This window comes from Myxine glutinosa, chromosome 1 (genome assembly GCF_964187855.1).
Source record: "Myxine glutinosa chromosome 1, kmMyxGlut1.1, whole genome shotgun sequence".
Classification (NCBI taxonomy): Eukaryota; Metazoa; Chordata; class Myxini; order Myxiniformes; family Myxinidae; genus Myxine; species Myxine glutinosa.
The window spans coordinates 399,344,842-399,359,167 of record NC_136261.1 but is presented as its reverse complement, the minus strand read 5'-3'; positions in this window follow the sequence as shown (position 1 = coordinate 399,359,167).

The window sequence follows — 14,326 nt, the reverse complement described above, 5'->3', positions numbered from 1 at the left end:
AGCACGGTCTTCAAGCAGCCATCAATCATCTGGACTGGTCTCCCATCTCTACCGCCTCTGACATCAACTCATCCTGGGAATTCTTTCAAAGTAAATTGCTCTCTCTCATGCACAGATTTATACCATCTCGTCTTCAGTTGTCATACCCTTCCTCCCGTCCATGGTACAGCTAGGGCGGGCCATACTTTTTTTTTTTTTGAAATCAATCGAGAGGGGTGTTCATATTATGTATTTTGGTGTGTAGAACACAAATCTGAGGTTTTTTAAAATTCTGATAACCCTAACCTACATCAATTTGCAGTTGATTATTATTAAATTTTTGATTATTTTGCTATTCTTCTGGAAAAAAGAGAAGTTTTTTATTTTGAAGTTCGGGCTTTTATTTTGGTAACTTCCTGTTGGGACGGCAGTTGTCACCATCTTGTTGCTGAAAGCTCGATGTTGAGGAGGTTGGCAATCCTTATCCATCCGTCTTCTCTTCTCTTCTTATGGCATTGCCTGTAAGTACGTTTTTGATTAGGAACCTGAGGAACAAATAGATAATAATTTTAGATGTAAATTACCTTGTTTTATATTATATTTGTTAATTGATTTGTGTACTTACCTATTGCCAGCCCTGAGTTACATGTGAAGGAAAATAGTGACCTGTGAAGTGAATATTTTGATGGTTTTCTGTAATACCTGTGTAATACCTTAATATCTGTCTGTAGTGGATACTTACCTGCGTATTATTGTTTTTATTTCAGTGTGAACTACTAAAAATGGCTCAAGTCAGAACAAGGATGAAATCAAGTTCTCATTTAAGTAATCTTGTTGGCACTGGGCAGGAGCTGTTGGTGTCTGAACTGCCAACTGTGAGGGATATCCTGAGGTATGGCATCTACTTGAGGGAGCAAAGTGAAGATGACAGGAGGAACTACCCAGTGGACCAGCTCGTGTCTGACATCTACCCTGGTCTGATTTGTCAGTGGAGCAAAGCTAATGCTCTTTTCAAGCCTCCTGTTATCAATGAAAAGGTGACCATCATGTCCAAGCTCAAGGAGGTCTGGAATCAGGCAGTGAGGTTTTCTCTTGGGAAGGGCAAACTTGATGCCAAAGAGAGGTTCATTGTCAAGTTAGACAAGTTATTTGATATTTTGACTTGCAAGTGTCAGATTACCAGTTGTGAGGGGGGAGGCTGTGAGGCGGGTGAGGGCTGTGTGATCCAAGCCCACATTAACTGTTCCTGCAGCAGAGAGAAAATGATTCCTGTGAAAGATCTTGCCTACATTAAGGGACAGAAAGAGAACGTTGGAAGTAAAGGACCCCACCAAATGGGGAGCCCTGATCTGCCAGAGCACAAGAGACAGGTGAGGACATTGGAAAGGCAGGAAAATAAAAAGAATGCAGAGAAAAGGAGAAGGAGCAAGGAGGAAAATGCTGCAGCAGCAGAGAAGGCAGCCAGGAAGGATGTTGAGAGATTTTTGTCAGATGGTGATGAGGATCTGGAATTGGAGAGAAGTGGTGCTGAAGATGAGTTTGTCACTGAAGTTGAGCTCTTCCCTGAAACTGACACTGAGCCTGCAGCTTCAGCAAAGGTCCAGAAAAACTATGATGAGATTCCAAACATTGCCCTTGCTAGTGTAAGGTATGGCATAGGGCTGGGGCCAACTGCAGCGATAGCAACTGCAGCTCTGATTGATGCAGGAATCATCACAGAAGACAATACAAGTAAAGTGATTGATAAGAACAAGGTCAATAGAGCACAGGAGAAGTTGATGACAGAGCTGGGGGAAGAGTTTGATGAGAAGTGCAGGGAGTAGGGGGGGATCTCCTGCATCCTCTTTGATGGGCGGATTGACCTGACCAATGTGATGATGGAAGCTGAGGGCAATGACCAATCTTTTCCTGCAAAGATCAAGGAAGAACACGATACTGTTGTTAGTGAGCCTGGTAGCTACTATCTGTTCCACTTTACCCCAGAGAAAGCAACTAAAGAGGAGTCACATGTGGAGCAGATTGCTAAGGTCCTGTTTGCCTGGCTGAAAGAGAGGGGTTTTGATAAGACCTTGTGGGCCATTGGAGGAGACTCAACAAATGTCAACACTGGTGTGAAAGCTGGAGTAATGCGGAAGCTGGAGCTGCACCTGGGGAGAAAGCTGGTCTGGTTCGTGTGCAACCTGCACACTGGTGAACTTCCCCTGCACCATCTCATTGTTCACCTTGATGGCCCTACTCTGTCAGACAACACATTTTCCGGGCCAATAGGAAAGCTCCTTGCTTCTGCTACAGACTTGGATATCAATCCAAACTTCACCCGGATCTTTGTTGGCCCTCCACTGATCAAGCTGTCTGACAAGGCCATTGAAGATCTCTCAACTGATCAACACTATGGCTATAAAATTGTCTGTGCAATCAGGGATGGAGTGCTTCCTGCAAGGCTGGCTCTAGTGGAGATTGGACCAGTAAACCACAGCCGCTGGCTCACCACAGCGAACAGACTTCTCAGGCTCTGGGTGTCAAAGCATGGACTGACAGGAAAGAACCAGAAGAATCTGCAATTCATTGTGGAATTCATCATTGGTGTATTATCCATGTTGGTTCAACGTGAAAGTCAAGCACTCCTGGATCGAAGGGCCTAGGCACATCTTGTTTCAGCTGGACTGCCTCAAGTCCCAGAGGAAGGAGGTGCTGGACCTTGTGATGCCGACTGTGAGAAGATCTGCTTGGTATGCCCACAGTGAAGCCATCCTCCAAACACTGCTGTGCTCTGAGGATCAGAAGGAGAGGACTGAGGGGGTGGAGAGAATCCTGGCCATCAGGGGAGAGGGGGACCCAGACACTCAGCTGGGGGACTCCTCTGTCAGGACCAGAAAGACACCTGACATCAACTGTGATGCTTCAGCATTGGTAACTTGATCAGCTGGTCAGAAGGTGTGTCAGAGCCACCTCTCACCTGCTCCCTAAGCACCTCGGAGGTGAATAACTTCATCAACACCCCAATGGAGGTGCTCAACTGGCTTTGCCACACACAAAGCATTGAGAGGGTTGTTAAAATGGTGACTGAGGCTTCTGCTAAGTACTTCTCACAGGAAAAGAGGGATGGAGGCATCAGGGCTCAGGAGACCAGCAGGAGGCTGATGTCCAAGAATGAGTCAAAGCAGGACTTGTGCAACCTGGTAAAGTTCAAGAAGTAAGGAGATTGATCTTTGTAATTGTAACCAGTGATATACATGCAGTTCACCTGTTAATAAATATGTACATTTGATTTGGCTGTGTCAATATGAATGATTTCCCTTATATCTTTTAATATCTTATAAAGGGGTTCGAAAGGGTAAAATTGGCAATTTAGAAATATAAATTGATGTAGGTTAGAGTTATCCTATCCAAAAAATAAACTCATATTTGAATTCCCCATAAAAAAACACATAATATAGACACCCCTCATGTTAGGATTTCCTTCAGATTGATTTTGGCACCTGAGTATGACCCGCCCTAATGGTACACGGAATCTTGTGGTGAGGCTGTTGCCCTGAAACAACTTGCTTTCATCTCCTGGAAAGCAAATCCAACGGAAGGAAATCTCATTTCCTTTCACAAAGCCCGAAACAAGTGTGTGTCCACCCTCAGGAGAGCCAGGAAACAATATCTCACCATTCTCAAGACCGAACTCTCTTATCTGTCTCCCTCTTCCAAATCCTGGTGGCGTCTGGTCAAATCTGTTTCTGGTGTTTGTTCCCCCTCCATCCCCTCCCTCACCTCAAACGGCTTAACGGCTGACTCCGCACGTGAAAAAGCTGAATGCCTCAACTCTGTGTTTGCCTCTAAATCTTGTGTCCCAAACCCATCCCTCTCTGTACCCACCGTACCCAGTCGTACCCAGCTGCTCCTGGACTCTGTGTCCTTTCCTCCTGACAAGGTGGAAAAGTTTCTGTCAACCCTCGACTCTGATTCTGCAACTGGTCCTGACGGCATCAGCCCACGGGTCCTAAAATCATGTTCTTCTGCTCTTTCACTCCCTCTTTCTGTTCTCTTCACCCTCTCTTTTGCTCAAGGTCATCTGCCATCTGCTTGGAAATCAGCCAACATCACCGGTTTGCACAAAAAAGGTGCAAAAACAGATCCCAGCAACTACAGACCAATCAGCCTTCTCCCAATTATCAGCAAAGTCATGGAATCCATCATTGCTTCAGATATTAAATCTTTCCTCTTCTCCAATGGCTTGATCTCTGATCATCAATTTGGTTTCAGACCTGGTCACTCTGCTCTGGACATGCTGCTTCTGCTTTCTCAACAATGGATGGAGGTCCTCAATGCCAAACAGGAAATTAGAGCTGTCTCCCTTGACATTTCACATGCCTTCGATACGGTCTGGCACCCTGCACTGCTCACCAAACTCTCCTCCTTTGGTATCCATGGAAATCTCCACGCATGGCTGGCGGACTTCCTCTCTGGTCGTAGTCAACGTGTGGCCCTGAATGGGTTTCTCTCATCTCCTCTTCCTGTTCAGGCTGGAGTTCCCCAAGGTAGTGTTCTGGGCCCTGTGCTTTTTCTGGTCTTCATCAATGATCTCTCTGACTCTCTTGAAAATCCTCTCTATCTCTTTGCTGATGACTCTACTCTCTGTCGCTCCATTCCTCATCCCTCAGATCGGCAGTCTGCAGCCTCCTCACTCTCTGCAGACCTGGACAAAATCACAGACTGGTCAAACAAGTGGAACATGTCTTTCAATCCTGACAAATCTCACACTCTTACAATGTCTCTCCGAAAGGACCGACTGGACAACCCTCCCATCTACTTTCTCAACAATCCTCTCCAAGAAGTTCTGTCGCTCAAGCTTTTGGGTCTCACTATCTGCCATGATCTTTCTTGGGAAAACCACATTTCCAAGCTGGCCTCCAAAGCCTGTCGCCGACTGGGCATCCTCCGTCGTGCGAAGTCCTTCCTTGGCACACCTGAGCTCCTCACCACATACAAGGCTTTCATCCGCAGCTCAATGGAATACTGTTCCCCCCTCTGGGCTGGTGCTCCTGCCTCACACCTTGCTCGGCTTCACGCTGTTGAGGCCAAAGCTTTCAGAATCATTGGAATCTCCTGCGATGTAGTCAACACCGAGGGCCTTTCACTCACTCACCGCAGGCAGGTTGGTGGTCTTTCTGTCTTCTACCGACTCCTCTCCGGCCTTGCTCCCCCAGCTCTCTCTGTGCTCTGTCGCCCCAATATTCCTTCAGATCGCACAAGATCTGCCTGCAACCCTCTTATGGTTAAACTGCCAAAGTCTAGGCTCTCTGCTCACCTTCACTCTTTCATTCCCCTTTTCTCCCGCCTCTGGAACAAACTCCCCCACTCCCTTCAATCCCACTCCTCCCTCCAGGTCTTTAAAACAGCTGTTCACCACCATCTCTTATCTTCCCCCATCGAAAACCTTGATCTTTTCTACCCCCGGTAATTCACCCCAGAGTCCTTGCAGTGTTCATATGTTTTATTCCTCTCCCACCTCCCCCCAAGTCCTCCCGATGTCCCTGCTCTCAAATGTTGTGTTTGTGTCCTTCCCCCTCTTCCCCCTCTCTTTTGTGTCCTTCCCCCTCTCTCCCCATCTTGTCTGCCGCTCCCCTTGTTTTTTGTGTTTTGTGTGTCGGTTTGTCTTTTTTGTGTGATCAATGTTAGCTCTTTCACGAGCCTCGATCTTGTATACAAAAAAAAAAAAAAATTCAATAAACAGATATTCAAGTATCTTAGCTGTTACTTTTCCAAATATAAATCTCTCAATCTTACAAAACATTTGTACAATCATGGAATTTTGCTCACATATACCTTAACGCTTATGCATTTTGTTTACCATCATACTTTTTTTATTCTCAGATTTTACAATTTCTTAGGCTTTGCAAAAATTATATACATACATATATATACAGATCTTATTATTCATCCAATGGCTTTTTCCCACCTGACAACTGTGACACTGTAACATTTTTATCGACCTTTGGAAATATCTTCCAAATCAATAAATTCCCTTTTTATTTACCAAATACTCAGCTGCAAATTACGTATGCAATTACAGTTTGTTTGTTTTCAATTTGTTTGGGCTTTATGGCCATAGAAGTTGTTATTTTCATTACATTTTCATTACATTACCAAATTTAAAATCTGGGATTTCTGATTATATGGATGCACACTCTCAGGACATTGTAGGATGCTGTTAACATTCCACTGCCATAAATTAATTCCTTTTTCCACAATTAATTTATGAGAACAAATTGAGGATGTTATCCCCATCATATTCATTTATAGATTCATTGTTTTGGATCTGTCTTCCAACTTCCATAAGGAAGAATAATAGCTCTTAATCTTAGTAATATCTCCCTTAATTTACACTGCATCTAAAAATTATTCACTCTCCATTCTCCTGCTGTTTAACCAGCGACTTTGTTTAAATTCCAAAGCTTCATTTGGTGAACCACATGTGCACAAACCACTGCTTATCCAGTCCCTTTGTATGTTGTAGAAAATATCCAAGTAAGTGTTACTCCCCTTTACCTGTTTCTCATCTCCATTTATATGCAACTAGTGAGTACCAATGACACCAGTATGCAAATATAGGTGTCCCAAGTTATTAAAATATATAGTGCAAGTACACGTAACATCATGTTCTGATTTTTTAAGCTCCGTAACAATGTGTTCGTGTTTGTCCCTTGGTTTGAGATTCACAATACATTCCGTTGAAAAGCTCACAGTGGTGGCTGTATATTCACATTTGTTATTTCTCTTGTGAGATTTTATACCATCACCAAAATGTCACTCAATCAGATTTATTTCCATTATTTTTATTATATTAATAACTAATAAAATCAACCAACTTGGTCCATTGCCCAATATGATTTGTTCGTTTCCATTTTCCATCCTTCTTCATTTCTCATAAAATCCATATTTTATTAAAATCAATATACGTTCAAGTCTGGTGTGACATTTCCTTTATCAATTCAGCAAGATTTTACACATCAAAATTCCCTGGTAGTTATCAAACTCAATCCTTGTATGTATTAATATTACAATTTTCAGGGAGTAAAAAGAAATCTCCTAATAATCGGCCAGCTCATCTTATTGAGCTCTTCCCCATTGTCACATCCGTCTTTGTCAAAACATATCGTTTACCCCTAACACACGTTCAGGCCTACAGCATAATTGCATTCCAACAAAATCCAACTTTATATGTATCTGAAAGCCGTGAGCAGAGAATATACATATCGTTTACCCCGAATACACGTCCATACCTACAGCATAATTGCATTGCAACAAAATCCAACTTTATGTGTATCAGGAAGCCGTGAGCATTGAGTACTCTCCTACGTCCATGTAAGATTCCTCACAAATTTGGCTAATTTTACTCTCAAGGGCATATCACTACCTTTTAATTGGTGAACCTCATATTCATAAATAGCTTTGTATCCTCAGATGGTCGTTATCAAAAAATGGAATCCCAAGGTTACTCACAATCCCCTTCCCAATTCAAATGTCTTTTATTTCATGAATATTTTATCTTGACCAGGCCATGTTTATTTGTTCTTATACAGGTATACTGCCATATTTAGCAATCTTTTTTTTTTTTTTTTTTTTTGGGAAAATACACAAACCAAACACACACAAGCAAAATACACAAACTCGTGCATTATGTACCCATGTTTGCGTTTGTGCATTATTATTTGCCTATCAGGGTGGGTACTGTAGAATAATAAATTAACTGCTGTTCTACTTCAGAAACTTCCAGAAACTCGTTTTAGCAAAATCAATGTTTTATTCACTTTTGAGAGTTTTGCTGTATTCTACTAAATGTACTAATTAGATATTAATGACGTTGTTCTGTCGGTCGTGGCTGTAGCTCCTTCTGTAGGTCTTTTGTTGAACCTCGTTCAGTTGTTGACCAGTCTCCAGTTGGTTGATCAGGTCAACTGGTCTTCAGTTGTTCAGTCACTCTCCCAGTCCACTGCTTCTCCGTCACTCTCCCAGTTCGCTCTCTGCTCCCCAATCGCAACTTTCTCTTGGTTTTTAAAGGCCCAGACTCCTTCATCCAAAAGCCTTTATTTGGCTCTTTGGCCAGCCCTCTATTTTGGGAGACTGAGAGCACCACATTATTTCTGTTCAAGAGGTCAAATGCTCTGACCTGCTGAGGGGGAATTTGCAGCCTGTGCTCCATCTATGGAACACAGGCTAACTATTGATAGACACAGATGGCAGTCCAAGAGCGGTACACATTCTGTCTTGAATTATATTGCTCTTGTCTCATTTGTAAAGTAAAACATATTCCACTTTACACAATATTACATTGAGATAATATATTCTAGCAATATTGTCAATATGAATATTTATTCCCTGTCAATCCCCAGTTTTTTCTTTTATGTTTATATTAACCATTAATCTAAACATTACCACATTAAATATTCAAACCACTAATCTGCTAATTCAATTTCCCCAAGGCATACACCGTCATTCTGGAAGAATTTTGATCACAATACATTTCCTTGTTCATTGACTCTTTCTATGTTGATAATTCAATTCAACTCATTTGCATAAAGATCACAAAACATTTCACCTTCACCAAAACGCAATAATTTCAGTTCATCATTAAAATAATAAAGCATCTGCAACATTTGGCAAAATGTTTGCCTTTAATCAAATATTGACGTTCTTTGTTTGAAAAAAAGGGTCGGATCACTTGTGTTTGAAATTACAGCATGAAACATTTTTCTTCAAATGTCTTCATAAAACCTACACTATTTGCGTAGGATTTTCTGCTGTTGTGATAGCTGGGCGGAGTCATAGACTGACCCTGCTCTCCATGCAGCATCCTTGCCACTCTTGCTGTGAGCCATAGTAGATTTGAACAAGGCCTCCATCCAGTTGTAGTCGACTTGCCTCCTCACTCATCGTGAGCTTGGAGCAAGTGTTGATGTGATGTTGATTTGTCAACAAGATGTGGAGCAGGGATGCCGGATGCATCCGCGATGATGATGCTGGGACCATGGTACTCAGTTGTCCATGGTCCATACCAGGAGCACACAGCAGAATCGTGCACAGCTGTTGTGAAGGAAAAGGCGCAGTCGTTCGCTTGCAGCTCCATGCTGGCTCCCCGGAAGTTGGTGAAGTAATGACACACGTCACCATATCCCATAGACGTTGCAGGTAAAATGTCGTCGTCCTGCAATTGCTGATGTGATGAATGTTCGAGGTATTCGAACAAAAGTAAGTGATCGCCCTTTTTTGTATGTTGCAGTGTGATCCAAACAAATGGTCACATAATTTTCCCTTGGTGAAGGTAAACATCCATCTTACAAAGGAGTATTTCTTCATTGTTCTTTGAGAAAGAGGGTGTATGCCAGGATTAACTTCATTTTCACAAATTTTCCTTTTTCAAACTTCTTCCCAGATGTCGTTATCACTCCATTTGGGATGTGGTCTTGTCTTTCCTTTACTTAGCCACATTTATATCTGCTCTCCACACAGATTGAATCAGATGGGGTAAATTGTAACATGAAATCACTATATTTTATAACAACTTCACATGAATAATATTCAAATCAGATATGTGTTTTACACTACTAAAACTAAGAATAGCATCCACAATTGCTTTCAGGTTCATATAATTCAAAAATTAAACTCATGCAGGTATTGTAACTCAACTCAAAGAAAATAAATGCATTAATAATGATTTTATATATGATTTAAATCACAAACAGGAATATCTAGTTCCCAACAATTCTTGCAAACAAACAAACTATGCATAATGTGTTATTAGCATAGTCCTCCCCGCTTTTTGTTTTTCTTTAACAGTGTAACTTGTAGTGATATGAGTTCATCGATCTTGTAAAACGGACACAATTCACAACATTTTGTGATGCCCTTACTTTAACAAACTAGAGAAATCTACTGTATTCATTTGCAACATCACTTGATTCCATCTTTGAATCTTAGTATTCCTGTTGCCATTATAAAACATGTGAGCTACCCCTTGTATATGTCCATAGCCATACCCATAACATAATTATATGTCAATGACATTCAACATTATATACCAAACTAACAACTTCTTGCAAACAAGCAAACTATGCATAATGTGTTATTAGCATAGTCCTCCCCGGTTTTTGTTTTTGTTTTTAAAAAATCGCAAAATAATTATACAGTATATACCATATCAGTGGTCCTTCATGGAAGCACAGCACCTTTTCTAAAGACAAAAGGCTTTAGTGGATATTTGTGACGATCCATGGCACCATCCCTGAAAAATGCGTATACATCTGTAGTACACTTAGTTAAATTTTGGAAGAAAAAAAGAAAAAAAGAAAAAAAATTGTCATGATTTCTGAAACCTGTTAAAGGCCTCGTGGTTTTTTCCCCTTCCACATATCAACAAAAATACACAAAACTCAAACACTGAACAATTTGCGCAGATTAACATCAGACTACACAGATAACAAACAAAAGCTTACCTTGTTCTGTGGAGTTGACTCCCTTACGGACCACCAATTTGTAGAATAATAAATTAACTGCTGTTCTACTTCAGAAACTTCCAGAAACTCGTTTTAGCAAAATCAATGTTTTATTCACTTTTGAGAGTTTTGCTGTATTCTACTAAATGTACTAATTAGATATTAATGACGTTGTTCTGTCGGTCGTGGCTGTAGCTCCTTCTGTAGGTCTTTTGTTGAACCTCGTTCAGTTGTTGACCAGTCTCCAGTTGGTTGATCAGGTCAACTGGTCTTCAGTTGTTCAGTCACTCTCCCAGTCCACTGCTTCTCCGTCACTCTCCCAGTTCGCTCTCTGCTCCCCAATCGCAACTTTCTCTTGGTTTTTAAAGGCCCAGACTCCTTCATCCAAAAGCCTTTATTTGGCTCTTTGGCCAGCCCTCTATTTTGGGAGACTGAGAGCACCACATTATTTCTGTTCAAGAGGTCAAATGCTCTGACCTGCTGAGGGGGAATTTGCAGCCTGTGCTCCATCTATGGAACACAGGCTAACTATTGATAGACACAGATGGCAGTCCAAGAGCGGTACACATTCTGTCTTGAATTATATTGCTCTTGTCTCATTTGTAGAGTAAAACATATTCCACTTTACACAATATTACATTGAGATATATTCTAGCAATATTGTCAATATGAATATATATTCCCTGACAGTACCAATTTCATAAAGTCTGTCCCTTAATTTTTTAGAAACACTGAAACACAAACATAAACAGGAATTTTTTAGAAACACACACAATGTTAACATTTAGAGTTAGACCAACGTTTTTCCCCACAATAGATTATCCAGTGCTTTCCCATCTGGTCTATCATTATTAAAATGTGCAGCTCCCTTTTACCTTCCATGGTCAATTCTCCCCATGTTATTTTACCCCAAATTAATGACATATTTTCACATGCCAGATAAACAATGCCAATTGTCCAAAAAACCCACGTGATCATCCTGTGACTTCCACGTCAGAATCATGTTATCATTAAATTTCATGTGACATTGCGTTCCCCATTAACTGCTAAATCAATTGTTTCGAAAATTGTATTTCAGTTCTATTCACCATCATGCGTGAATGGTTGTAAATTTACACACGTGTAAATTTTGCAAGTATGGGATTTCTTGAACTGTACATCCAATAATTTAGTCCAATGCAGGGTCTTTTAATTTAATTTTCCAGAATTTTCAATTCAAGTTTATTCTCTTTGTTTCTATGAAAATCGTTCATTAAAATTTTATGGAAATTCACTTTTTTTCAAATTCACTGTAAATTCTCCAATAATAATGTCCAACCATGAACATTCCACGAACCCTGTAACAAATTTTCTCATACACACTCAAATTAGAACCTTGTCATGTATGATTAATCATACTTGAACATGTGAATCACTGAAACAAAAACATGAAAAAGAGAAAAAATTAATCCATACATTTCCATTACCTTGCACCATCATCTACTCTTTGCATCGAGTTCACCTTTCCCATCGTTCTGAAAAAAAAATGCCTTCTGACAATAGCATTTTACAATACTTAGGCAGTTAAGACTGAAAAATAGGGCGTATCATTCATTTTTTCAGGAAAGCACCAAATTTGGCACAGATGTAGTATGGGCCGATACAATTGTTTTCCTGAGGGGCGCCCAAAAATTCAGAACCCCTGGTGGCCACCATATTGAATTTCAACATGACCGCCCTCTGTGACCTATTTCCCTCAATAACTTATATACTATGAGCGATAACACCACAGTTCCTTTCGGATACATCTTTTCTCCATTGGCCGAGCATCATCCGAGACCGAATTTGGTGAATCAGGTCCATAAATCACGTGAGGTAATGCCGCTTTCCACACTGTGAAATCCGCTCGGCAATCAATAAAGTGTGGAAGCGAGGGTTCGATCCCCGGTTTCTTCGGTTGCGTGTCTTGAAGGTATTTGGGAATATTTGACCAGCAATCTCTTTGGCGTGTGGCTGGGAGGTTGGCGATCGGAATTGCTTAGTAATCCGTCAATCATGAGCTTAGTCGCCCGCGGTCGGCGGCCTCAGTGGAACCGGAGTTTGAGGGGGAACCGGGCATAAACGCACCTTTAGTACATCGACGAACCCAGGATCTGCAACAATATGTATATTTAACAACATAGATATGAGAACGCTCGTCGGTTTTCGATCATTCAACAACAAAATGTATCGAGTCCATAGCGTGACAATACACAGGAAGTTACTTGCGAACATCGCGATTCCTGATTGGTTGCTGAACATGTTACCAATTCCTAGTCATAAGACTTATTATCAATTTAAAACTCGTTGTAATGCAGTTATATCAGTGAATGAATGTTACAAAAATTAGTTTGCGTTTTTTTTTTTTTCAATTTCTGAGAAATTTTCGGTTCTTCGTACCCCGCCCATTACAGCCATTAGTACACCATCTGCTACACCACTTCAGATGTTGCCACCGATTTATTCTTCTCTCGTCGTAAACAATGAAAATTTGAACCAACCAAAGTTATTTTGCACATAATACACTCATAATTTGATTAGCTAGCATATAAATCCATTTTTTTCCAAATAAGTCGTTTATTTTACTGGAAATTACAACTGGACCAGATGTTTCATGGTTCATGCTCTCTCGGCTAATCGGCCATTTTCCTTCTTCATGACTCATGTCGACTGTGTGCAATGCAACTCCCGATTACCTTGTAGATATTGCCATCAAATAAGGTTCGGTAAGGAACCTATTCGTCTAAATATCAGACTCTAGATGCTCGATTTTGTTTCTTCTTCCTGTATGGGGCACAAAAAAGGTTTGGACATGTCGAACTCGTTTGTACAATTGTATACGTAATTCAGCCGTATCAGGTAAACACGTGTTGTTCAAACTTCGAGATAAATAATCCTCTCTTTGTTCAATTGGCTTCTTTATTGTTTATTGTTCGTATTTAATTATCGTCTTACCTGAATCGTGAATTTAACATTTGGATAAATTATGTTGTGGCGGACACGAAAGCTCACTGGCGTGATGGCATCATTCCGCGCACCAAGTGGGCGTTGGCCACGCCCGAAGGGTAGGCGTGGCCTCGTGATATACACGGGGCTCGCAGCCCCGAGCTCAGTGCTACAGTGGAGCTCTTCCAATAAAGACTCTTTCTTATTACCTGCGTTGTCCGCTTCCCTTGGTAAGCAAGTCGTGCGCGTAGCATCGCACTACAATCTTCTATATCTATAAAGCACTGTGTGTGTGTGTGTGTGTGTGTGTGTGTGTGTGTGTGTGTGTGTGTGTGTGTGTGTGTGTGTGTGTGTGTGTGTGTGTGTGTAATGTTACCGATAGACTCCTAAACGGAGAGGCTCACGTACTTGATATTTGGCATAGACATAGCCATTGAGCCTGGGACGAACATGGCCGAGACCATATTTGAACGGATCCATAGTTTTTATTCATATTTACCTCGGCGCATTTCAGCGAAGTACCCGCTAATCTCAGCCGGTTCCAGAGCAGCTCGCTGATTCGCTCAGAGCGATCACGTGATGTTCCATTCCCGCCGCCAGACTGATTCGCTCAGAGCGATCACGTGATGTTACATCCCGTCACACGTCACACGTTTTTTCACCTTTTATGCGATCGTGTTTTGTATCGATTTTGTGCGATATGAATTCAATGTCTTTGAAACAGCTGTGACACGTCTTTCCACAACCCTTCCGTAACCGATTGGAGCAGTTTATTGCCGCACAAAACGAGATCCGCGAAGCGAGTTGGTCGAGTCATGCTGACCAAGATGGCGACACGGCGGCTTCACTTTTCACGGAGTATGAGCGTTCTATATATTTTCAATTCAGTGCGCCCGTGATTT